Source organism: Heterocephalus glaber, unplaced genomic scaffold, assembly GCF_053883595.1.
Source record: "Heterocephalus glaber isolate CG9 unplaced genomic scaffold, H.glaber_assembly_v1.0 deba00000470, whole genome shotgun sequence".
In the NCBI taxonomy this organism is placed as follows: domain Eukaryota; kingdom Metazoa; phylum Chordata; class Mammalia; order Rodentia; family Bathyergidae; genus Heterocephalus; species Heterocephalus glaber.
In genome coordinates this window covers 14,114,474-14,138,863 of record NW_028258145.1, presented here as the reverse complement: position 1 = coordinate 14,138,863, position 24,390 = coordinate 14,114,474, and the positions used below count along the sequence as shown (strand labels likewise).

The following is a 24,390-nucleotide window of genomic DNA, read 5'->3' as shown; positions in this document are numbered from 1 at the left end:
GTAGAACAAGCAATTCTTCGTCAAACTGTTACCTTTATGGATTATGACTTACCGCTACAATATATTATCTGCAAGACTACACTTTCCCCCACTGCTGTTTTTTGGCAGACCGCACCCCTCATGTGGGTGCACCTTCCCGTTTTGCCCAAATGGATCATCACCCCCTATTATAAGGCTGTTTCTGACCTTATTGCCCGGGGCAAACACCTTGAAAAGTGCCATTTTGGAAAGGAGCCTGACATTATCCTCCAACCTTACAGTAAAGAACAAATTGACTGGCTTATGCAAGTTACTGACTTTTGGCCAATTGCCCTCGCCTCTTATACAGGCCTTATAGATAATCATTATCCTCCAGATAAACTTATTGATTTTGCCAATAGACATGATTTTATTTTTCCAAAGGTCACCTCGCCTACTCCATTAACTGAGGCCCTGTTGATCTTCACAGATGGTTCCTCCACAGGGGTGGCTGCCTATGTGTGGGACACTAACACCATCCAATTCCAGACCAGTTATTCCTCCACCCAAATGACCAAGTTACATGTGGTCACAGCGCTTTTTTCGGCCTTCCCTGAAGAGGCCATTAATCTTTTTACAGACAGTGCTTACACTGCCCAATCGATACCTCTGTTAAAAACATGTGGACAGATAAAAAATGTTTCCCAGACAGGTAACCTTTTTATCCAATTACAAGGTCTAATTAGAAAAAAATCTAAGCCCTTTTTTATTGGACATCTTAGTGCCCACTCTAACCTACCTGGGCCGCTTACAGAGGGTAATCGACTAACAAACCTGGCCACAAGACCTCAGGCTTCTGCCTACTCACTAAATATTGATGCCCCCGTTCAAATTGACCAGGCACAGAAGGCACACCAGCTACATCATCTTAGTGCCCACATGCTTTGCCTCATGTATAAACTTACTAGGGAACAAGCTAGACAAATTGTTAAAACCTGTCCTACGTGCACCCTCCATCTTCCCACACCTCATCTGGGAGTTAATCCTCGTGGATTAATTCCAAATGGCCTATGGCAAATAGACGTCATACATTACCCTGAATTTGAAAACCTTAAATATATACATGTCAACATTGATACATGTAGTGGATTTATATTTGCCACCCTACAATCCGGGGAGGCTACTAAACATGTAATTGCCCACCTTCTAGTTGCCTTCTCAGTACTTGGATGTCCACAACAAATTAAAACTGATAATGGTCCAGGCTATACCAGCTCTAGCGTCTCAAAATTTTACAAACAATTAGATATAACACATAATGAGAATCCCATATAATCCACAAGGACAAGACATTATAAAAAGAGCCAACCTCACACTCAAAATTACATTAGATAAAATAAAAAGGGGGGAATGGTACCCTATCAAGGGGTCACCCAGAAACCTAATATCACATGCACTATTTATTCTTAACTTTTTAAATTTGGATGCTAAGGGATTATTCGCAGCTAACCGTTTCTGGCAACCAGAGACGCAACAACAATTTGCCTCTGTGATGTGGAGAGACCCCCTGGACCACTCATGGCATGGGCCTGACCCCATACTCATCTGGGGCCGAGGGTCAGTGCGTGTTTACTCCAAGGAAATGAAGTCGGCCAGGTGGCTTCCAGAATGCTTAGTAAAACAAGTTGATAAGCGTATTGATGATACCGATGACCTAATATTGTCCAATTTCAACCAGTTAACAATGGCACCTACAATTATAATCTAATAATCATAAAGAGAATAGTATAATTCAATTTGGCCAGATATATTTGAGTGCACCCTAATTTTATAAACTGTCTCATATGTTTGTCTGTTGTCTGTTGTTTGTGTTCGTATAGTTGAGCTCAATATTTCTTTTCCTTCCTTTTCAAAAGATACTTGCCTGTCATTAAATTGGCTTACAGATAAATGTTATTAAATTAAAGGCATGCCTTCCTTCCCAGGTTGCTAATTAATTAAAGTGCCACAAATTTATTTTATAAAAGTAATGTGTATTGTCACCTACAGGCAATAATCAAATTACAATAAACAGTTGTAAAATAAAAAGATATATATATATTCTTAATTGCTTGTCAAAATGATTAGAGACTATGGGGACTCCCTTTGATGAATATAGAAGTGGCCACCCAGAAAATGATTATTCTGGTCTTAATTCATTAAAGGGACCCCCTAGTAAATTTTATATTATGATCTCATGGGAGACACATCACAACGAATATTGTCTAAATATGTTATAAATTGATTACATTGGTTATCCTTGATATTTAAGCACTGAATATGTTATTACAAAATGTTTACATTGGTTAAGTTCTAAATATGTTATTGTAATATGTCCACATTGGTCATCTTCAAAAGCTTAATCAGGTTAGCCTAATTCTCTTATCTACAGCCCAGCCTTGCTTACATCACAGGACGAAATTTTGCTTACAGGTTAAAAAAGATGACATCCCTGATTCTGTTACATGGCCTGTTGCTGCTCCTGGCACCGACAGCAAAAAGTGGATTTCAACCAGTTAACAAGGAACAACTGCTCATTGCCCTGTCTGGTAACCCCTGTGACTGTGCCGGGGGTTCTGGCGGGCCCGTACCCACAGGTTACACCCGTAGTACTGATTGCGGCAGCAAGACTGCCTACTTGGTTTATGAGGCCTCGATAACGGGAGGATATAACCAAGAATGGGATTGTGTCACTAAGCCTAAAGTCATACTAACAATCAATGGCAAACCAGGGCCATGCCCTACCGGCTGTACCATGGCCACAGAGATACATTCTACCTGTTACATTGAAGTCCAACAATGTGCACATTCCAATGGAAAAATATATCTAACTGCTGTTCTACAAAAACTTACAGGGGCTCCGTCGGGGGTGACTGAGACTTTTCCAGTCCCACTGGATATCCGAAATTTGGCCAAGCCTCTTGCAGCGGCAATCCCGGCAAAGATGTCTGCTGGCTGCCACAGGCCCCAATTCATATATCTGATGGTGGCGGGCCTTCAGATCAGCTCAGGGAAGAGCGAGTACAAAACAGTGCCCATACAGGTCCACTATCATAGATTGACAATGGCTGACCAGGACAAATGCCGGATCATCGATTAGGTCCTTGCCATGGCAAAGTGTTCTCACCCCACCTGGTGAGTGGGCTGGCAAGCCAATGACGGGCAACTGAGCAAGCATGCCATGCAATGAGAGAGCCCTCGTGCGCCGCCTAAGACAGGTGCCAGAGCCTTGATTCTCTGGTTAACCGATGATGGGTAAGGTGCACGGTGCAGACACGTATGTCGCTCTGACCCAAGACAGGCTCAGCCCCCACAGGCTTGGCTCTCCTGATGCCTTTCTACTATAGTTATAATTTTAAAGGGAGGACCTGTGGGGGGCCTTGCCCCACCCCCCCCCCCCGCTAGAACTCTTGAGTGTCTTTTACGGGCATGTCTGGGCCTGCTGCAAGTCTACCCGGCAACAAGGAAGTAGCCCCAGTACCCTCCCCTTGCTCCTTCCCTCTAGCCCTACGGTATATATGCTGTAGCAGCTTCCACAATAAACAAGACTTGATCAGAAACCTGTCTTGTCTCCATCTCTCGTGTCTCTTGTCCCTTGTCACTCTCACTCCCCCTCTAGGGTCTCTGTTGACTTACCCGTGGGCCGGGACAAAAAGTTCCAAAAGTGTAGGGGTGTTGGGCGTGGGGGGGGGGAAGAAAGGAAAGAAAAAAATTATGAGAAAAGAAAAAATGGAAATGAAATCTATGTAAATAGGGAAGGGTATAGGGGCTGAAGGGTGCACAGGTAATGGGGAAAAACATAAGAACCAAGATACACCATGTACAGGTACAAGCACCCAATGTAAATGTAAACATATTGTATACCTAAAATGTACCAATAAAAAAATTTTAGGAAAAAAAAAGAAAAAGAAAAGTTTAGAGTTGCCATGGCATCCATAATGTGCTAGAAGCCTATCAATAGCTTTCCTAAAGATTGAATAGGGATGCCATTCACTTTTTAAAAAAGTACTTACTGGATATTTTCTGTGTGCCAGGCATGATGTAAGTGATAAGAGATAAAATGATGTGCAAAAAAAAAAGAAATTTAGAGAAAACCTAATGCTGCTATTTCTCAAACTCTTTAATGAAATTCAAAGGGAAACAATACTCCCAAATTCATTCCTAGAAGCAAGTGTTATCCTGATACCAGTGCCAGAGAAGGAGCCAACCAAAAAGAGGACTACAGGCCAATCTCCCTAATGAACATAGACACAAAAATCATCAATAAGATAGTGGCAAACATAATGCATCAAATTATCAAGAGGATTACACACATGACCAAGTAGGATTCATCCCAGGGATCCAGGGATGGTTCAATATATGCAAATCAACAAGTGTAATATACTATATTAACAGAGCCAAGGACAAAAACTACATGATCATCTCAATAGATGCAGAAAAAGCATTTGACAAAGTCCAACATTCATTCATAATAAAAACTCTACAGAAAATTGGAAGTCTTTATCTCAATCTGATAAAAGCCATCTATGACAAACCAACAACCAATATCATATTAATGGGCAAAAATTGAAAGCTTTCCCTCTAAAATCAGGAACAAGACAAGGATGTCCACTATCTCTACTCCTATCCAACATAATTCTGGAAACTTTAGCCAGACCAATTAGACAAGAGGAAAGAAAAAAGGAATAAGGATAGAAAAGGAAGAACTCAAATTATCATTATTTGTGGATGACATGATAACTGTACATAGAAGATCCCAAAAACCTCACCAAAAGACTTCTAGATTTAATAGCCAAATTTAGCAGCATAGCTGGAAATAAAGTCAACACTCAAAAATCAGTAGCCTTCCTGTCCCAGCCCGCGGGTAAGTCAATGGAGACCCTAGAGGGGGAGCGAGAATGACAAAGGACAGGGGACACGAGAGATGGAGACAAGACAGGTTTCTTATCAAGTCTCGTTTATTGCAGAAGCTGTTACAACATATATACCGTAGGGCTAGAGGGGAGGAGCAAGAGGAGGGTACTGGGGCTACTTCCTTGTTGCCGGGTAGATTTGCAGCAGGCCCGGATATGTCCGTAAAAGGCACTCAAGATTTCTAGCGGGGGGGCAAGGCCCCCCACACCTTCCTGTACATAAATAACAGACTCACAGAGAGAGAAATTAAGGAAACAACATTTTTCACAATAGCATCTGTGGCTTGGAATTTAGCTCAGTGGCATAGAGCCTGCCAGGCAAGTACAAGATCCTGAATTTGATCCACGGCACCAAAAAAACCCCACAAAACAACAACAAGAAAAAAACAATAGCATCCAAAAAATGAAATACCTAGGAATCATACTAACAAAAGAAGTAGAAAACCTCTACATTGAAAACTACTGTACTCTGAAAAAAGGATATTGAAGAAGATATCAGAAAATGGAAAGATATGCCTTATTTTCGGGTAGAAAGAAACAATATGGTGGAAATGGCCATACTTGAAAAATTGTTGTACAGATTTTTCAGGGGGTACTGGGGATTGAACTCAGGACTTTGCACTTGCAAAGCAGACACAGTGACACTGGGCTAAATCCCTGGCCTGTTACACAGATTTAATGCAATTCCAATCAAAATTCCAACAGCATATCTCACAGAATTAACAAAAATAATCCTAAATTCATTTGGAATCAGAAGAGACCCTGAATAGCAAAGGCTGTCCTGGGCAAGAAAGGCAAGGCAGGAGGCATCACAATCCCTGACTTGAAATTATACTACAAATCTACTGTGAGAAAAACAGCTTAGTACTGGCAAAAAACCAAAACAAAACAAAACAAAAAAACAGACCTGAGGATGAATGGAACAGACTGGAAGATGAAGAAACAATTCCAGACATACTCAGCCACCTTATCCTTCACAAAGTAGCCAAACACCTTTGCTAGAAGAAAGATAACCTCTTTAATAGATGGTGCTGAAAAAACTGGCTTCCTACTTGCCAAAGATTAAAATGGGACACATGTCTTTCACCATGCACTAAACTAAAATCAAAATGGATCAAAGATCTAAGTATTAAAACATAAACACTTAACTGCTAAAAGATAGAATAGGCAGAACTCTTGAAGACATTGGTGTAAGTAAAGATTTTATGAATAAAACCTCAGTCACATTGGTACTATCACAAAGAATCAACAAGCGGGATCTCATCTTATTAAAAAAGCTTTAGGGCCGGGGATTTAGCTCAGTGGTTTCACCGCCTCCTGTGCAAGTGCAAGGACCCGAGTTTGATCCTCAGAATCAAACAAAAAAAGCTTTTTCTTTCCACAGGGAAAGAAACCACCAACAGAGTGAAAAGACAATGCACAATGTAAGAAAAAAATTTTGTCATCAGTTCCTCAGATAAAGGACTACTATGTAGAATATATAAAGAACTCAATAAAACCAGACCACCCAAATTTAAAGACCCAATCCAAAACTGGGCATCTGAAATCAATAGACACTGCTCAGATGAAGAAATACAAATGGCAAATAAATATATGAAAAAATGCTCAACATCACTGGTCATTCAAGAGATGCAAATTAAAACAACACTGAGATTCCATCTCTCTCCAGAAAGAATGGCTGCTATCAAGAAAACAGCCAATAACAAATGCTGGAGAAGCTGTTGGGAAAAAGGAGCGCTTCTCCACTGTTGGTAGGAGTATAGACTGGTGCGACCACTGTGGAAATCACTGTGGAGATTCCATAAGAAAGAAAAAAATTGTTTTTATTTTATTTTTAAATAAATTTTATTTTATCCCTTTCCCCCCTTCAAGCCCCCTCCCCTCCCTACATACAAAAGCTTTGTTTCCATTTATTCCTTCAATTTTCATCTTTTTTGTCCCTTCCTTCCTTTCTCCCTCCCTCCTCCCTGTTCCCCTTCCCACTTGAACATTTTCTTCCCACTTCCCAACATCTACTATACATTTCAGTCCTTATTCCCACATTCCACATTTCTAATTCTTCATCTGGGAAGTGTCATTCTATTTCACATGCCCATTTTTGCATTGGGTCTTTAAATTTGGGTGGTCTGATTTTTTGAGTTCTTTATATATTCTAGATAATAGTTGAGAAGGATAAATGTGATTCATTTGTAGAAAAAAGGATGAGACCATAATAAAATAAATCAGACACACAAGCTTAAATATCACATGCTTTCTCTGACATGAGAAACCCAAAACATAAATGAAGAGTAAAATAAAAGATAGATAACAAGAAATAGGGAGATCGATCTTTTGTAAAAGGCAAAGGGACTAAGAGATGGAGGGAAAAGGGGAATTTTAAAAAGAATTAACATTTTTTTGGGTTTTTTTTTTTTGCTACTGGGGATCGGACTCAGGACCTTGCACACCAGAACCACGGAGCTAAATCCCAAGCCCAAGAATTAAGATTTGTTATGCACACATACTAACTTCCCACAAGAAATGTAATCATTATTGTACTGTAAGCACATACCAATTAAAATAAAAAAAATTTAAATATACATTTTGGAAAGCTGAGGCTGGGTAATGAAGAAAATGAAATTGAACTATTTTTGCAGCTTTTCCAAAAGTCTAAAATTATTCAAAATAATAAAACAAAATAAAGAAAAAATGAAAAACCAAGTAAGTCCTCTTAGCCACAGCACAAGCAGTCTAAGTTAAGCTAAATACACCTTCCCAAGAAACTGAACCTTGAGTGATTGAATCTTAAGATTTCCAAAACAGAAAATAGTAGGCATTAATTTATTGCCACAACAAACCCCTAATGATTTTCCATTAGATGGAAACATATGTTGTGCTGCTAACAGTTTCCCTAGAGCTACCTTAGACTCTTATACAGTATTTCTGAGTCTGATTCTTCAGTTTTTCTTTCAAGCCTGTGTTCTACTTTTAACTTTCAGATTATAGTTTCCACAAACTAGATAGCTTCTTAACTAAGCATCAAGTACCCAATAAGTCCCTCTTCCCCAGACAAGTCCAAATTCTCAGGATCCACTGCAAAGTATTACCTTCATGAAAACATGCCTGCCATTCCCAGCAAAGTATGTCTCTTCTACCCTTGAACTCTTTCTATGTAGCATGTGGACTTTCTCAGAATATGCAGAGCCAGGCTTTCCACATGGCAGATGTAATTAAATATTTTTGGAATAAATTTGTTGAATAGTCACAATTTATCACCCAGACTCTGATACTATGGTGTGTATAGTCATTTTGTTATTTAAAATCTCAGCAATTTGCATGGAATTGATTTCATGTGCAGAGGTCATAACAGAAAAGACTGGTAAATTTGACTACATACATCTTTTAATTTCACCAAAACAAATTCAAAAGGAAACAAACTAAGAAGACACATTTTCTGGTCAAATCATTGACAAAGAGACAATATCCTTTAAAAGTCTTCCTATAAATGTGAAAAAAACCTATCAATTCAATAGGAAACTAATTAATCTCCCTCAAAAACAAAAAAAATAAATGCCAAATAGCTCCAAAGGGTATGTAAATATAGTCACAGAAAAACAAATGCAAATAGACCTTAAACAAATGAGAACATGTTCAACCTCGCACATCGTAAGTAAAACATAAATTACAACCATCAAATACCACTTTTTACCCATCAAACTGGTAATGGGAAGAAAAATATTTGATAGGGCTGGAGATTTACCTCAGTGGTTCTGCCTCCTGCCTCACAAGCAAAAGGCCTTGAGTTCAATTCCAGGTACCAAAAAAATTTTTTTTGATTAAACTGTACATTAGCAAGAAGCAATGGGCATGTATGTTCAATATTTGTATCCTTTTTTGCACTTTGCTTTTTTAACTTACTTACTTTTTTAGAAATCACATCATCTCAGCATATAATGAGTTTCTTTGGTTGGGTATTTGTTTGTTTTTGCAGTACTAGAAAGCAAACCCAGGCCCTCAAGTATACTAGGCAAGCACTCTACTATGAGCTACACCCTTCAGCCTTATTGTTTTTAAACTGGCAACATAGAATCCTATTATATATATATTATAAATATACCATCATTAATTCTTTAATACCAAATACTATGATCTTTTCAATATTTTCCTGTTACAAACAAAACTAAAATTAACATTTTTGCCAATATGCTATTGCTCACATGACTATATCTACAGAATAAATTCCAACAGGTGAAACTGCTAGATTGAACAGTTTGAATTTGTAATTTTGACAGATTTAACCAAATTGCTTTAGATTAAAAGTTCTTCATCTTTCCTTCCCTATCTGGAATTCAATATTTATCATTTCCATGTGTATGTGGTTTTAGGTTTACTACATAAATATAATCCTAAGGAATATGTAGTACAATTTTGAATGTTTTTAAATCATAAGTGGTGTTATACTCTATTAATTACCTACAATATGCATAGTTTGCCTATTGCTGTTTTCTTTTCCATATGAATTTTGGGATTAGCTTGTTGAATTCCATGACAAATCTGTTGGAATTTGAAGTGAAATTACATGGGATTTATAGATTAATTTGGAATATTGACATCTTACTAACTGATTCTTTGAGTTCATGGCTATGGTACATTTCTATTCACGTGGGCCTTCTTTTTTAATGAAAGTTTAGATTTTATTTTATTTTTTTAATAAATTTTATTTTTTATTTTATCTCATTCCCCCCTCAAGCCCCCTCCTCTTCCTATGTACAAAAGCTTTGTTTCCACTTTTTTCTTCTAGTTTCACTTTTTTTCTTGTCCCTTCCTTTCTTTCTCCCTCCCTCCTCCCTTGTTCCCCTTCCCATTTGAACATTTTCAGAACACTCACTGCCATCTCACCTGCCTTGCAAGTGCAAGGTCCTAAATTAGAGCCCTGGTACCAGGGGTGGAGGGGATTCACTCAGGTCTTGCTTTTTGATAGATTTGTTCCCTATATACCTTTCAAGATATCTGAATGTGTTGGTTTTTGCTGTTGTAAATGAGATCTTTTACTGTATTCTGATTCATGATTACCTGTGTATAGGAATGTTTTTATGTTGAATACATATTCAGCAACATTTGAAGCTCTCTTTCTGATTAGCACTTTTAAATTTTTTGACAAAAATTTTAAAACTGTATAACTCAAATATTTATTCTGAGATATATATCCTTGTAATTACCAACCATATTACAAGATCAAACTTTACCAGTTACCCCAGATGCCTTCCACATGATCCTCTCATAACTTTATCTACTCCTGTCCTGATCTACGTTACTCATTTCTGTAATTTCTTCCCAGGGCAGTATAGAGACAGGAAAAAAGAAAGAAATCTCTATGGAGCCAGAAGGAGAAAGAGGATGAAGAGGAGGGAGGAAGGAGGAGGAAGAGAAAGAAGAAAAAAAGAAAGAGAGAAAGAGGGGAAGAGAAAAGGCCACAAAGAAAAAACATAGAGTAATTAATTAATTAATTGTATGCGCTGTGTACAAATGTCTGCTCAGAGGGGTACATTCTTGAACCAGAGCTCTTGTGGCTGCTTTGGAGGGAGTTGCTTCTTTGTGGAGTCAACTCTGCCCAAACTGGGAGTTTTTCCCATGGAAACTGTTTACACCAACTCCTTTAACCCTTCCAACGATTCTATACACACTCAGGTTTCTACCTTTAGCTTTTTCCTACTTGAAATATATACAGTAATTTATTTTTTCATTGAGCTCTGACAGAGTTGAAAAAAATATTCAATTTGTCATTGGTATTTTATTGCTGTGCTCTGGATATTTGAGATTGCTGGGCAAGTTTCCTCTTGTTACTACTAATTGAGCATATACATATTTCCGCCATAATGAGTTACTGCAAACTTAGCTTAAGCAACACAGATTTATTATCCCAGTTCTGTAGGTCAGAGGGCCAATGCAGGTCTCGCTGGGCTAAAATCAAGGTGCTGACAGGGCTGTTTCTGTCTGGATACACTACAGGAAGATCCATATCTGTGATCATCTGTGTTTAACAGAATTCAGTTCCTTGAAATTGTAAGACTGAGATCCCCGTTTTCTAGATAGTTGTCAGCTTAGTTGTCACTAGAAGTCCCCGACTCCTGAACCCAATTGCATTTTTTTCTCTTCCCTTTCATCATATTTGAGATTGAACCCAGGACCTTGAACATGCTAGGCAAGCTCTCTATGCTGAGCTACATCTCCAGCCCTTTCTAAAGTCTTCTCTGCCATGTGAGGTATGCCATCACAAGTTCTGGGATTAAAGTAAGGGTATTTTAGCAAGTGGGCAGGGAGCATTATCTTCTTACCTAATCTTCACATTTAAAAAATTCCCACTCAGAAGTCATTTGACATCAAAACTTTAATGTCAGTTTACTGTTGCATTCTGAAATAGCTAATTAATTTTTCAAAGTACTTCAAACATTTCATAACTACTAATTAGTACTAAATATAACCATGATCTGAAGGCACAAAACAAAGTACATGTACTTTATGATACTACAGTTCAGGGCATAAAAGTCAAAATTGGCTACCTTTCTGCCACTCTTTCTAGCACTGACACATAGCTGAGTAACAATACCTTATACTTAGATACTGCACTAATGGTTTTACAAGTGCTCTTGCATCCATTATCTCATTTGTGCTTTACAATATCCCTGGAAGGCACACAAAATTGAAAAAGTCTACCACTCCCTTTCTTACAGATGAGAAAAGTAACTTCAGAAAGACTAGATAACCTATCCAAGTATGGTAGCCCTTTCAGATGAAAATGACAGGAAAAAGCAAACAAACAAAAAGAAAGAGACATACAGAGAGGTGTGGATAGGGAGAAAATCTGTAGATAAATAATACTTAGGGGCCAGGGATTTAGCTCAGTGGTTCCTGCCTCGCAAGCACAAGGCCCTGAGTTCGATCCCTGGTACCGGAAAAAAATTAAAAAAAAAATAACACTTAGAAAATGAACAGGTCACGATCTTCACAAGAAAAAAATTTGACATTTAGAGTATGTTTCGAATCATTAAAAAAATAGTATTTGCTGATTTTATCTGAAATCATGTAAAGTTAAGGGTTCCCTTTGAAGAGAATGAGGATTTAAACACTTGTCCTTGAAGGTTTTCCATGTCATGAAGCTATATTTCTTCTAAGATGTACAAAAAAAAAGGAGGCACTAAAAGCATCCACCACCTGGTATGGTGGCACATGCCTACAATCCCAGCATTCCGGAAGGCAGAGACAGCAGCATCACAAGTTTAATCCAAGCATAGTCAACTTAGTGGCACCAATTACAAAATTTAAAAAATGTTTAAAGGGATGGGATGTAGCTCAGTGTGAAGGCAAGGTTTAATCCCCAGTACCCAAAAAAATGCATTATAAAGTAATTCTGCCTACAGACCCTATCCATTTTAACAGACAAAAACAAGGAATAGGACAGTATTAAGACAATTAAGACAAATTCATGCAAAAAAATTAATCGTGTACAGTCTGCATTTAGAGCTATCATCTTTCTTTCTTCCTTTCTTTCCTTCCTTCCTTCCTTCCTTCCTTCCTTCCTTCCTTCCTTCCTTTCTTTCTTTCTTTCTTTTGTACTCAGAACCTTGCATTTGCAAGGCAGGCACATAGTGCCACTGAGCTAAATCCCCAGCCCTATAGCTATCATATTGATGATGACCACACACAAAATGGTGATCCTTTGTCCTTCTGGACTGTATTCTGATTTACTAAAGATACAGCATGTTTTCTAATCAATGATTTTATATTTTCAATCCCGCCCCTACCAAGGATAGCATATGAAATGAGAAGACAACTCTATTTATCTGCCTCTATCCTGACCTCTTCCTTCTTTACCTTGCAGCTCCTGTTAGGGAGTCAGGATGGTCAATCAGGTATTTGAATTTATTCCTTCGAATAGGGTGCTGCCAGACATGGTCTACAGCACGTGGAAGGGTACCCTGGGAAAAAGCAAAAAGCACAGAAATGTCCAACAGAGGGCGCACTAGTCAAATGAAATATTAACTGATTTTGAATAGTTACATTAGGGGAATTTGGATACTCTATGGAATAAAGAAAGAAAGAACTTATTCAATAACGTGGACAAAACTGAAACTAGGATAATTCCAAAATGAATGAATATATTAAGACTGATGAGTAGTAATAATCATTTTGGTAAATTTACATAAAAACAGGTTAATGGAAATAAGCCTTGGAAATATTGGTGTAAAAGATCTAAGCTTTCAATCTAGAAAATTACTTTCAAAAAATTTTAAGACCATCTGGAATACCTAATATATGCTCACACTTAATGAAGCAGATAACAAAAAGATAATGTTCCCAAGTACTCTACATACATACACACGCACCTTAAGGGTTTTAACTTTCGTAGGAGGCAGTACATTTTCCGGACAAGGACCATCACTGGTGGCAAAGCTCAGGGAAAGCAGAACTTCCTCAGGGATGAACTCATTCTGAAGGGAAGTAGGAAGAGGTTTGGAACTATCCACCATATTTTTTTTTCTCCCTTATGTCAGGAAGTCCTAAGAAAGTAATAAGAAAAGCTCTTATTGTAGTTTTTTTAATGGAGCATCCTAGAATGCCTTATCATCCTCATCTATCTGTTTCTAAAAGAGAGAAACACTCCTTCTAATTGACAAGAATGGTAACAAGTAATACTTAAAACACTGCATAAGAGAAATATATGGCCTGTCCTATTCACATCACATCAGACACAGGTTCAAAACCTCAGGTGCAAAGATATACCTGAATTATACAAAATTCGAAGTTGAAAATTACACTCACTTCACTTAATTAACTGGGGTAGTCTTAAGATGATGGGAATGAACATCTGTTTTTCCTTTGATGTAAAAATGACAAAAGAAGCCTCTCCTCCAAATTACTAGATTGTTTAGTAATTTTTCTTATATAAATTTAAAGGTAAAAATAATTGCATTGCACTGAGGTTGGGAGGGATCTGAATTGAGTTCAAAAATAAAAGTAGGAACTGGAATATATCTCATGATAGACTGCTTAACTGGAATCCACAAAACCCAGGGTTCAACCTCCGGCCAAAAGAAAACTAAAAGTAGGTCTGGGATGGTGGGAAATGAAAAGTGGAACAATCTGAGAAAATCATTGCAATAAAAACTGTAAAAATAATTCTACTCAGCTTACTAGGGCAGAGGAATGAAAAAAAATGGTTAGGAGGTCTAAGATTGGAAAAGGCCTTCTATGAACTCAGTCAGTAGAGTTGAGCTGCCACCATTTTTAATGCCTCCCACATGGAACAACTGACATTAATTTTATAAGGAAACTTTGATTTAAAAAACTCCTGAAAGTTTGTATTATTAAATAGAGAGAGAGAGAGAGAGAGAGAGAGAGAGAGAGAGAGAGAGAGAGAGAGACTACTTTTTCCACTTTAAAGATTCGGGTGACTAGGTTGGGCTCACTCTGAAAAACCAGGATTTCCTCCATCTCAGGGTCCTGAACCTTTATCACACTGCAAAATCCTTTTTGCTACATAACGTATGTAGTCACAAGTTAAGGAATTAACAGTGAGAGAGAAAGAGAAAGGGGGCGGGAAGTGCTGGGTGGGACCTTAGCATATCTCCCCTAAAAACTAGGGAAGGTGAGGTTAGACAAAGCTTTGTCCTAACAAGGGGAGGGGTGACTCTAGCTGATTCTTATCCTGGTACAGATCTGCAATTATATTTACATATCTATCTATATCTATCTATATCAATATATTCTATATATTGAAGTACTGAAGATATTAACTCAGGGCCTTCCTGAGCCAGATTCACGTAGGCCTTTTCAATTTTTTTTTTTTTTGAGACAGGGTCTTGCTAAATTGCTGAATTTGGGCTCCAATGTGCCATCCTCCTGCCCCAGCTTCCCAGAGTGCTGGGATGAAATACTCTCATTTAGAAAAACTACTAAAACCTGATACAGTCATTTTGTACTTACTTGTATGTGTTATCTCTGCTATTATTTGGTTTTTGCTTTTGAAACAGGGAGGCTGTGTCAGAGGATCACTGGGATCAAGCCTGGCCAACACAAAGAGACTTCTCAGAAAACAAAAAAGGATAAGGAAAATACAGGATTGTGATTTGTCAGTGGCTGTTATTAGGCAGGTGTGGGGGTGGCATGGTACTGGAGATAAAATTCAGGGCCTTTGCACTGAGCTGCTTTGCCAGCCCTCTTTTATTTTACTTTGATTGGTTTGTTTTTTGAGACAGTGTTTGATAAGTCGCTAAACTGCCTAAAATGGGCTGGAATTTATGTTTCTCCTACCTCAGCCTCCTAGAGTGCTGGGATTACAGGCCTGTGCCACCACACCTAGCAATGACTGTAATCATTTGTCTTTGAGATCCTTCAACTTTACTTCTTGTCTCCTTGAGGGCCGATACTTTTGACTTCCTAGGGTCATAAGATGCTGGAGAGTTTAACGGTGAGGTTGGCGTTTTCGGGAGAGACATAATAATGCTTCCCATCATCCATTTTAGTAATGTGACATATTCCTTCAGAAAGATAACTCACAAATAAATCAGTCTGCTACAGGCACTTCTGGGACTTTCAGGTTACTACACTGTCCTGTAGGGAAAACAAAACAAACAAAAGACTCATTAAAGTGCTTATGTTTAGACTGGGGTTTCAGAATCACTCTTCCGTGGTTTACCCTCTTTCAGAGTCCTCTGTGATCTCTCAGGCCATCTGTCCTGACTCAAGTTTGCAGGGGCGTCAGGCTCTGGGCAGAGGCCGGGAAGGACACCCGCACAACCCACCCGCTGACCCTGCGCACTGGCCGGCGGCAGCTCGGTGGCGAGCTCTAGGCAGTCAGATAGGGACTCCAACCTCTCCCACAAGCAGTGCCCTCGGGACTCAGGGGGCTGGCAGCGCTAGGGCTTTCATCGTTTCTTCATTTAAACGGAAGGGAAACGGACACTTGAAAGCTGAACCAGCAAAATGTGTTTTTCGCCAGGCGCTGGCAGCCTCACCTTTTCCCGGAACGCCTTGCGTTGTCATAGAAACCTAGGACCCCGGGCCCTAGCAACTCTTAATAGGGGCTGTCTTCAGCGGTGCCTGCAGAAGAAACTTACAGGTGGAAAACAATCCCTACTGTCTCGGATTTCCAGTGTGTGCTAAATCACAGCATAGTTTCAATAGAAATAGAGAAGCAAATGGTTAATTGGGCCATTGTCTCGGAATCTCAGGGTCTAGACACCAGGGGGGCGGACAGGCAGGCGCGGGCAAGGTCATTTCCAGTGCCTGAAAAACTTATGATTTTTGTATTTCAACAAAGAAGCAAACCATAAAAAATGGTTTGAAATGTGCAAGAAAGAAATTCGTTCATAATACATTAAAAACGGTGCTGTCACAGAACAGGAAAACTCTTCAGGGTTTCTCTCCGCATATGACCACAAGAGGGTGAACGTGCACAACAGTGACGACACAGAAGCCTCTACATGTGTCTAAGAATGTCCAGGGCTACAGACTGGTCCTAGGCATTATAATTCCTGCTTCTTCATTCATTGTCATAGCCTACTCTTTTCACCCGGGAATAATTTCATACCTTTCCCACTGCCATTTTTTCCAGTAGACTCCTGTCCTTAGGACAATGAACAATCATGCAAGTCTCAGAATGACCTAACGGTCAATGACGGAATTGTCTGAAACCCCGTTCTGCCCTCACATTCAGAGACATGCATGTCCTGTACAGGTCTGAGGAAATGACTCACGAGGTGCCTACACTTGAACAGGACCTTTCTAATGAAGGAAAGGGACCGTGGACCTCGTCCCTGGAGTGTGAACTACTCACACTGCTGGGTGTCAAGAGGACAGGGATCAAAGTGGTCCTCATCCAGGTGGAAAAAGTACAAACCTGTGTTCCCCACAGTCTATCAGACTCACAGTTGCCCACAGCCACCGTGTCCTCTTGGCTTCAGAGATCAGACTGAAACAATATAACTCTCCAGCTCCTTAGGAACTGTGGGCACATTCTGCCAATGACTAAAAATGACAGGCAGAAAGAGTGGACTGCACCCAAAGCCTGTACATTGAACTTCTTCCCCAATCTTTCCTCTTTTGTAATTTTGAGACAAGGTGACTATAAGTTTCCCAACCTGGGCTCCAACTTGTGATCTTTCGGAGTCAACCTTCTGAGCCACTGGGATTACAAGTCTGTGCCACCTTGCCCAGCTGATTGGTACTTTGTAAACTTCAGTCATGTGTCATTTCAAAAATGTGTACATTGTTAGAAATCCAACATGAAGCAGTTTTGTTATTTTCCAAACATCATAGAGTGGATTTACACAAACTAAGATGGCTGAGACATCACCAGGTGATATGATCTGTGAGACCATCATGGTACACCTGGTCTGCCACTGATGGAAACATTGTTATGCAGTACATGCCGGTCTTAACATAGTAGTTTATGTTGATAAAATACTTTAATAAATATTTAAGCTAAAATCTTTTAACATGCTTTTTATAGTAAATTATATATTATCATACTTAGGATATTTGGGTTAATTATAGTTAATATTGGCTTGCAATTTCTTTTCTTGTACTATATTAGTTGGGTTTGGATATCAGAGTTTTAATTTAAAATATATTTGTATTCTTTATTCCTTTTTGATTATATAGGCTACATTACTTAATAAAAATAAAATTAAAATAAATTGGAAAGCTTGTTATCCTTCCTCCTGCTATGAACAAGCTTTTAGAAACATGCAACTTGAAAACATAATGTTAAGTTACATAAATAAGACACATACACCTAAGTACCATATGGCTTCTCTCATTGGGGAGATAGGTAGTATGGAGAAAGAGCAAAGTGAAAGACAGATAAAAGGAAAAAGGGAGAGAGATCTTTTCAAATAAGAAGAGAACCAAGAGATGGAGGGTGCGAAGAAGGGGATGTAAAAAGAATCAAGGTGTGTCATGTGTGTGTCCCAGCTCCCCAGAGTAAATGGAATCATTATGTGTCACAAATATGATCAATAATAATGATGATGATGATAATAATAATAATAATGGGGAAGGGGATCCTGTGATGGTGGGAGAGAGGAGAGAGGGGAGGCAAAAGGGAATAAAAAGAACAAAATCTGTTAATCCCTAGGATTAATGTAAACATTATGTACTGTAAACATGTTCTACTAAAAATAGGATTACTTTTTGAATTTTTCATTCTTTCAAGATTTGGTATGATTTTTCTCTAAAACTATTTGATCCTGGAGTGCATTAAAATGAAGTTATATTTTGACTTCCTTCTTTCTCAAGTCTGGACCCAGAATGTCCCCCAAAGTCAGTGTGCTGCAGGCTTGCTCTCCATCCATGGTGCTACTGGGAGAGGTGGGAACTTAAGACAGGGGCCCTGTGAGAGGTTTTGTGTCATGGGAGGACCTCTGAAGGGAACCACAACACCCCATCTCATCCTTTTTCTCTCCCATTTGGATCCATGTGGTGAGCAGCTTTTCTCCGCCATGTGCCTCTCATCACAATGTACTGCCTCACCACAGGTCCAAGAACAATGGAGCCAGTCAACCATGGGTCAAAACTTACACTCCTTCGAGCCCTGGTAAACCTTTCCCCTTTAAACTGGTTACCTTAGGTGTTTTGTTACAGTAATGAAAAGATGACGAACACACTTCTCTTCAATGGGTGTTGGTCTATTTTGGTTTCCTCTTTTTGACTCAATTTTGCTAATTGGTTTCCTGAAGAGGTGACACTGGGCTTCAGAGGATACTTTTAGCTTGAAAAAAAAGACAAATACTGTACATGCTCACCTGCAGTTATTCCAGCTTTTGGAGGCCCCACAATTAAGATCCTAATAGGTATAGTAGGCTTAGGTTTGGGTTGGCAGATGTATTTTGGGGCTTCTTCATAAATTTTTCTTTAGTTTTCTTACTAGATAACAAATAATATACTGATGATGAACTACAGGATAAGTTGTATTCTCTGCATTTCCAGCCAGCTGAAATGTTTCTCCTGCACTTATGTGTACATTTGGATTGTGTTGCAAATAACCCTTTGCAAATAGAAAAAGTTATATAGGGTGTACTATTACTGTAATACTCTTTAAATATAAAATTAATCTGTAGAATAATTTCTAAGATTCTGCGCCAAGTGAAAAAACACCTTTTAGTTTTAAATTTATATTCATTTCCCCAGGTGCTGGGGCATACGTGTGTCTGACCACATGCCACAGGGTTCAATCATGGTGATGCTCTGGCCTCCAGGCTGACCATTTCCTGGTGTGTTATACCTCCTTGATCCATTGGTTCCATTGAAGAGATAGTGTTTGGAGAAAGAAATATCACTTTCTATGGGAATGAAGACTACAAAGAAAGGAAGACATACAGGAGGACTGTCACCAAAAAGTGCAATTCTGAAGGCATGTTATTTACTGTGTAAACGGCACTTCTCCATTTCGATGCCAAAGCAGCTTAGGAGGGCATCTTGCAGGAAGAGCTGGACTATCCACAACTTTATGACTCCTGCAGTCCACTGGCACTGTGTACTTATTAACATGCTTGAAGACCCAGGGCTTTAAGATCACAAAGGGTTTCAATTTTGCCCTGAAATCTGACTGCAATCTTGCCCCCAAACAAGATTACTTGCCTGTACTTCAAAGCTGTGAAAGCTGGCAGTGACTGGGCTTCTTTATGTGTGAAAGTCATTTGAGGAATCTCTTTCCAGAATATTGAGGATTTGCTCTGGCAAATAATCGTTCTCTACAGTCAGCTTCTCTGGAGCTCCCAAATATTATTCAGCTGTCTTCATATCAGCACTCACAGACTCGGCCCTCACTTTCACATGATGTAATGAACAGTGATAGTTGAATCCTTTAAATCACTCAGCATGATCGTCATACTGAAGTCCATCTTTTCCTTTGAAAATTGCAAACAAACTTTGGGCTTTGACCGTGACTGTCACAACAATGAAAGGGATATAATTCCGAGTCTGTCCTTCAGTCTAAGTCCTTAGCAGCCTCTCCATATCTCAGGCTGGGCCTCCTGAAACTTTTGTTGGTCTTGGTGCTTTTAATGACCCAGATGTTTAACAGCTTCTGTCACTTTCCTTTTGTTTGTAAATGTCTTTGTTATGGTGGGATGGGACAGGGCTTACTGACAATTAACAACTATAGTGATTTTCAACCTCTGTATTACTTAATCATATTTAACTTTGTTTCCATGTCAACCACTTGACATAGCTTCTTACTACCAACATTTGCAGTGGATTTCATATTCTTAGGAGCCATGATAAAAACAATATCATGAACTATATATATCAAAGATGAGAGAAAGTGATGCAGTCAATACAATATTAAAAGAAAGAAAGAAGAGATGTGTGAGGCTGCATACTGTTTTACACAGCATACTACTTTACAGTAAGCTTTAAATAAGTATAATGACCACACTAAAATAATGACCAAAAGTGTAGAATAATACATACATAAACTAGTGACATAATGATTTTGTGATCATTATCAAGCATTACATGCTGTAGGTTTTTATATGACTGCAAGTGGTAGGTTGGATTATCCCAGTGTCACCACAAGTGTGTGGACAGTGCAGTGTACTATGACACTGACTACAACACCAATAGGTGATATGAATTTTTCAGCTGCATTGTGATCCCATGGACCCACAGTGATAGATGTGATCTGTCATTGACCAAAATATGATGCATCACATGACTATATTCTACAATATGTTTTCAACATAAATATTATCCTTAATAGGATATGCCAGGTACAGAAGAAAACACATTATATTACTCAACTGCATTAGATTCCTAGAAGACAAAAGCCTGTGGAGCAAGAGGTACAACAGGTAGTACTAGGAACTGGAGAGCTGGGAATCGGGAGATACATAGCTATGAAGGATCATTAAAAAGTACTTATTTCCTACTTTTCTCTCTTCATTGATCTAAAAAGCAATTGTATAAAGTACATGCATAACTTTACATTTGTTCCCATAACATTGACACAGATAGAGTTGTACTGGAGAGAGGAGAAGCCACCAGACAGTAACTCAGTTCTACATGAACAAATGAAAAGAACCATAAAGGATAAATTAGAAAGTTGGTAGAATTCACTAAATTAACTACATAAATATATGCTTATTCTTTTATTTCTCAAGTTTATATACACATAAAACTATATTAGACAGAAATTCCATTCTGAAACTTATAACATATATAGATGTAGAACAAGTAAAACATGAATCAAGGTGGAAGAAACTGAAAAATAATAATATTTGTATGTCTCACTGCACCTAAGATAGTATAAATTTGAATTATATTCTTGTAAGCAATGTTTGATGTGGTAAAACATGGGTGAAAACACTAAGAAAGTAGCTTGTGTACTGAAAATGAATGTTTGTCATATATAAATTGCATCTAATACATTGAAGCTATATAAAACCCAAAACAAGTAAAGAGACTAAAAGAAGACTGAAGGAAAAACAGATCTCTTTTCAAGGATTTGGAGTCACAGCCAATTTTGTAACAGCAACAATCAAATAAATGGCTGTTTCAAAAGGGCTGCAACAAGTGGACTTTATGCTCATAAACATTTTTTCTAAGACTCATTGGAATGCCTTTTCAAATTCACACAAACATAATCAAAATAGGTGAGTCTATCAACAGATCCTCTCAATGGATGATTTCTCAAATTATCAGACAGACTATAACTGATGAGAAGCCTGGGTTTCACTGTTTTTAAGAAGAGAATGATTCTCTCTTCTTACTTTTATCTCCTGTGTTGGCTGAGGAGTGGATACAGCAGGAGCAGTTATGTGGGGGGAGAGGGAAGTTGCAGGCAGAGGACAACAGAACCATCTGCTCCCCTGAGTGACCTCACGGAGAAGGGCCCCTGCCTTCTGCCCACACCTGGTTCCTTCTGGGCTGTTCTGCCAAAGACAGGGACATCTCATCACATTTAATTCGCTGAATTTTAAGGTTTCTTTGTAACAAGCTATGTGATTGTCATCTGAGTGTCCCATACATCCCCTCTCAGTTTTCTTGAATCACACATTTTTCACAATTTTCTTTCAAGAGTGTAGCCCTTTGAGAAATAAGCACCTGGTGTGTATTCTATCACTGCCCCTAACCACCATATGTGGAATCTGGTCTTCATCTCATGTCACCCATCACAGCAGAACCTCGAGGTAAACTTTATACTGTTCACATTTCACTTTGTCCTTTTGAATTTCAAAGCACACTTTTAAAATTGCAAGAAATCCGTGTTCAATTAGGAAACAATAATTGAGGCAAATTAAACATTCTTGTTATTAGAATCTTGTGCCTATTATGAATTTGTAAAAGTCCACCAGAATACTCAAAAGGGAAAAGTTATCAATAATCATTCCCAGCATATTCCTCCTATGGATAGGTTCTGTAGGATTCTGTCTCAATGTTAGTAAAAGAAAAAATGGTAATGTGGATTTTAGAACTTGAGTAAGTGGAAAATACAAATTTCTGAATGTGACCAAATGTAATCCTATAAAAAATATACCCCAAACTTGAAATTTTCAACATCTATTCAACTTTCGTTGTATTGGTTTGCATGAGTTCTCTTGTTCTTATGCTGTTTCCTTGACAACTGGGCAGACAGGGAGGACCCGGATGTGCTGTCAGTCTGCTCTCCCTGTCATCATGGCTGGTTGCTCACAAAGCACTTGCATTACTTCACTGTCCCTTCTGCTTCTGCATCCAGAGTGGCTGGAGCCAGTGAGGCAAAGTATTAAGGGGCCTGTGGAAGTCTTCCATACCATCTCCCTGCATAGTTGGCAGAGTCCTCACCAGAGCATGCATTCCTGCTCCTTCTGGAACTTCCCTCACCCTCAACCTTAAAGGCCCATCCTGGAGGACAAAACCTGCACTTCTCACACCTGGACAGAAGACAGGTGGGCAGCAGCTGGGCCACAGAGCACTCTCTCTCTCTCTCTCTCTCTCTCTCTCTCTCTCTCTCTCTCTCTCTCTCTCTCTGTCTCTCTCTCTATCCCTTCCTGGTATGTATGTGTATGTGACCACAGAGAGTAAAACTCAGACTGTATTATGGTTTAGATTGAAAATGTGCCCCTACAGTGTCAGAGGTGGAGCTTTCAGAAGGTTATGGGAACATGAGGACTCTAACTGTCCTCATGGACTGACCCGCTAATAGAGAGTAATTTGATAGAATTGGTGAGAGCCTGTAGATTTTAGGAGCTGAGGCCTAGTAAAGTGGAGTGGTCATGGAGCCATGACCCTAGGTACTATATCTTATCCCTTGCCCCTTCTTCTCTGGTTCTTATCTTTTTCACTGCTCCCTGGCTGCCAAGAAGTGAGCAGCTTTTCTCTGCCACCCCCCGCTGTTGGGATGCTTCTGCTTCACTATCTATAGGCTGAAAAGCAATGGCACCCACTGACCCTAGACTGAAATCTTGAAATCCTGAACTAAAATAAACTTTTCATCTGTTAAGTTTTTTTTTTAGGTATTTTATAACAGGGACAGAAAGCTGAACACACAGAATTCCAGAGAATTGTTGTTGAAGTTGAAAAGATGTCCTAACATATAATAATAGATAAAACGACAGAAACAGTAGATGCTTTTTGTACCTGTATAGGGCTGAGTTGAACTGTGAGTAAAAGGAGACTGACTGCTAACAGATAAAAGGTTTCTTCAGGTGTGATAAAAATGTTCCAAGTTGGGCCAGGGATTGAGCTCAGTGGTTCCAGTGCCTGCTTTGCAAGTGCAAGGTCCAGAGTTCAATCCCTGGTACCAAAAAAAAATGATACAAAAAAATGTTCCAAGTTGATTCTTGTGATGATTGCCTAATTCTGCGAATATAAGAAAAACCATTGAATTACACAGTATAAATTGATGAATTATATGGCATGTGAATTATATTACCATAAAGATTTTAGCTATACTTTAAGACTTAAAGAGCAAAGAGACCTTGGGAGAGGAAAAATAGGAATGCATACACAGAAGGTATTTGTAACCTGCATCTGAGACCTGTTGCTCTGAGATGTCCTTTGTGCATTATAATTGACATCTTCAGAATTACTAAAGAAAGCTTTGTCCTAATATGAGATTCCAAAATTTTCTCTTACCGCTGTCTGAATTTTATTCCTGTCATCTCTACTGAATTGGGTGGTAGGAATGACTAGGTGTGTGTGTTTTTGTTTCACCTTTTGGTGAGTAAAAATGTTAGTGGCTTCCATTCATTCATAGAGATAAAAAGTGCTCTGCAACAAATTGTTCTTATTCTATGAATGTTACATGATTTGGTTCCTATCTTCAGATTGAAAGGGAACCACTGTTATAATACAATGTACTTTGAGTAGCTTGGAACTCAGGTACATTCCAGGACAAAAAGATCATGGTGACACATGTGTCCATGAAGACACTAAGAAGGCATGAACTTGTAACCCCTTGGACTGCTTACACTTGGTGACCCTGGCTCATCTATGACATATGGAAAGGAATCTATAT

The 24,390-nt window shown here is 38.9% G+C and overlaps 1 pseudogene across 1 annotated transcript in view; it reads right to left on the bottom strand.

The window, feature by feature from the left end:
• Positions 1 to 15,930, bottom strand: part of LOC101708939 (axonemal dynein light chain domain-containing protein 1-like) — an 86,690-nt pseudogene extending 70,760 nt beyond the window's left edge. Inside the window, exons 1-6 of the transcript XR_015447589.1 lie at positions 15,586 to 15,930; positions 15,227 to 15,500; positions 14,357 to 14,423; positions 13,274 to 13,431; positions 12,767 to 12,865; positions 3,479 to 3,484 (exon numbers count right to left, since the gene is read on the bottom strand). The product of XR_015447589.1 is annotated as an axonemal dynein light chain domain-containing protein 1-like (transcript). The remainder of the gene's footprint in view (positions 1 to 3,478; positions 3,485 to 12,766; positions 12,866 to 13,273; positions 13,432 to 14,356; positions 14,424 to 15,226; positions 15,501 to 15,585) is intronic.
• Positions 15,931 to 24,390: the final 8,460 nt, after the last annotated feature.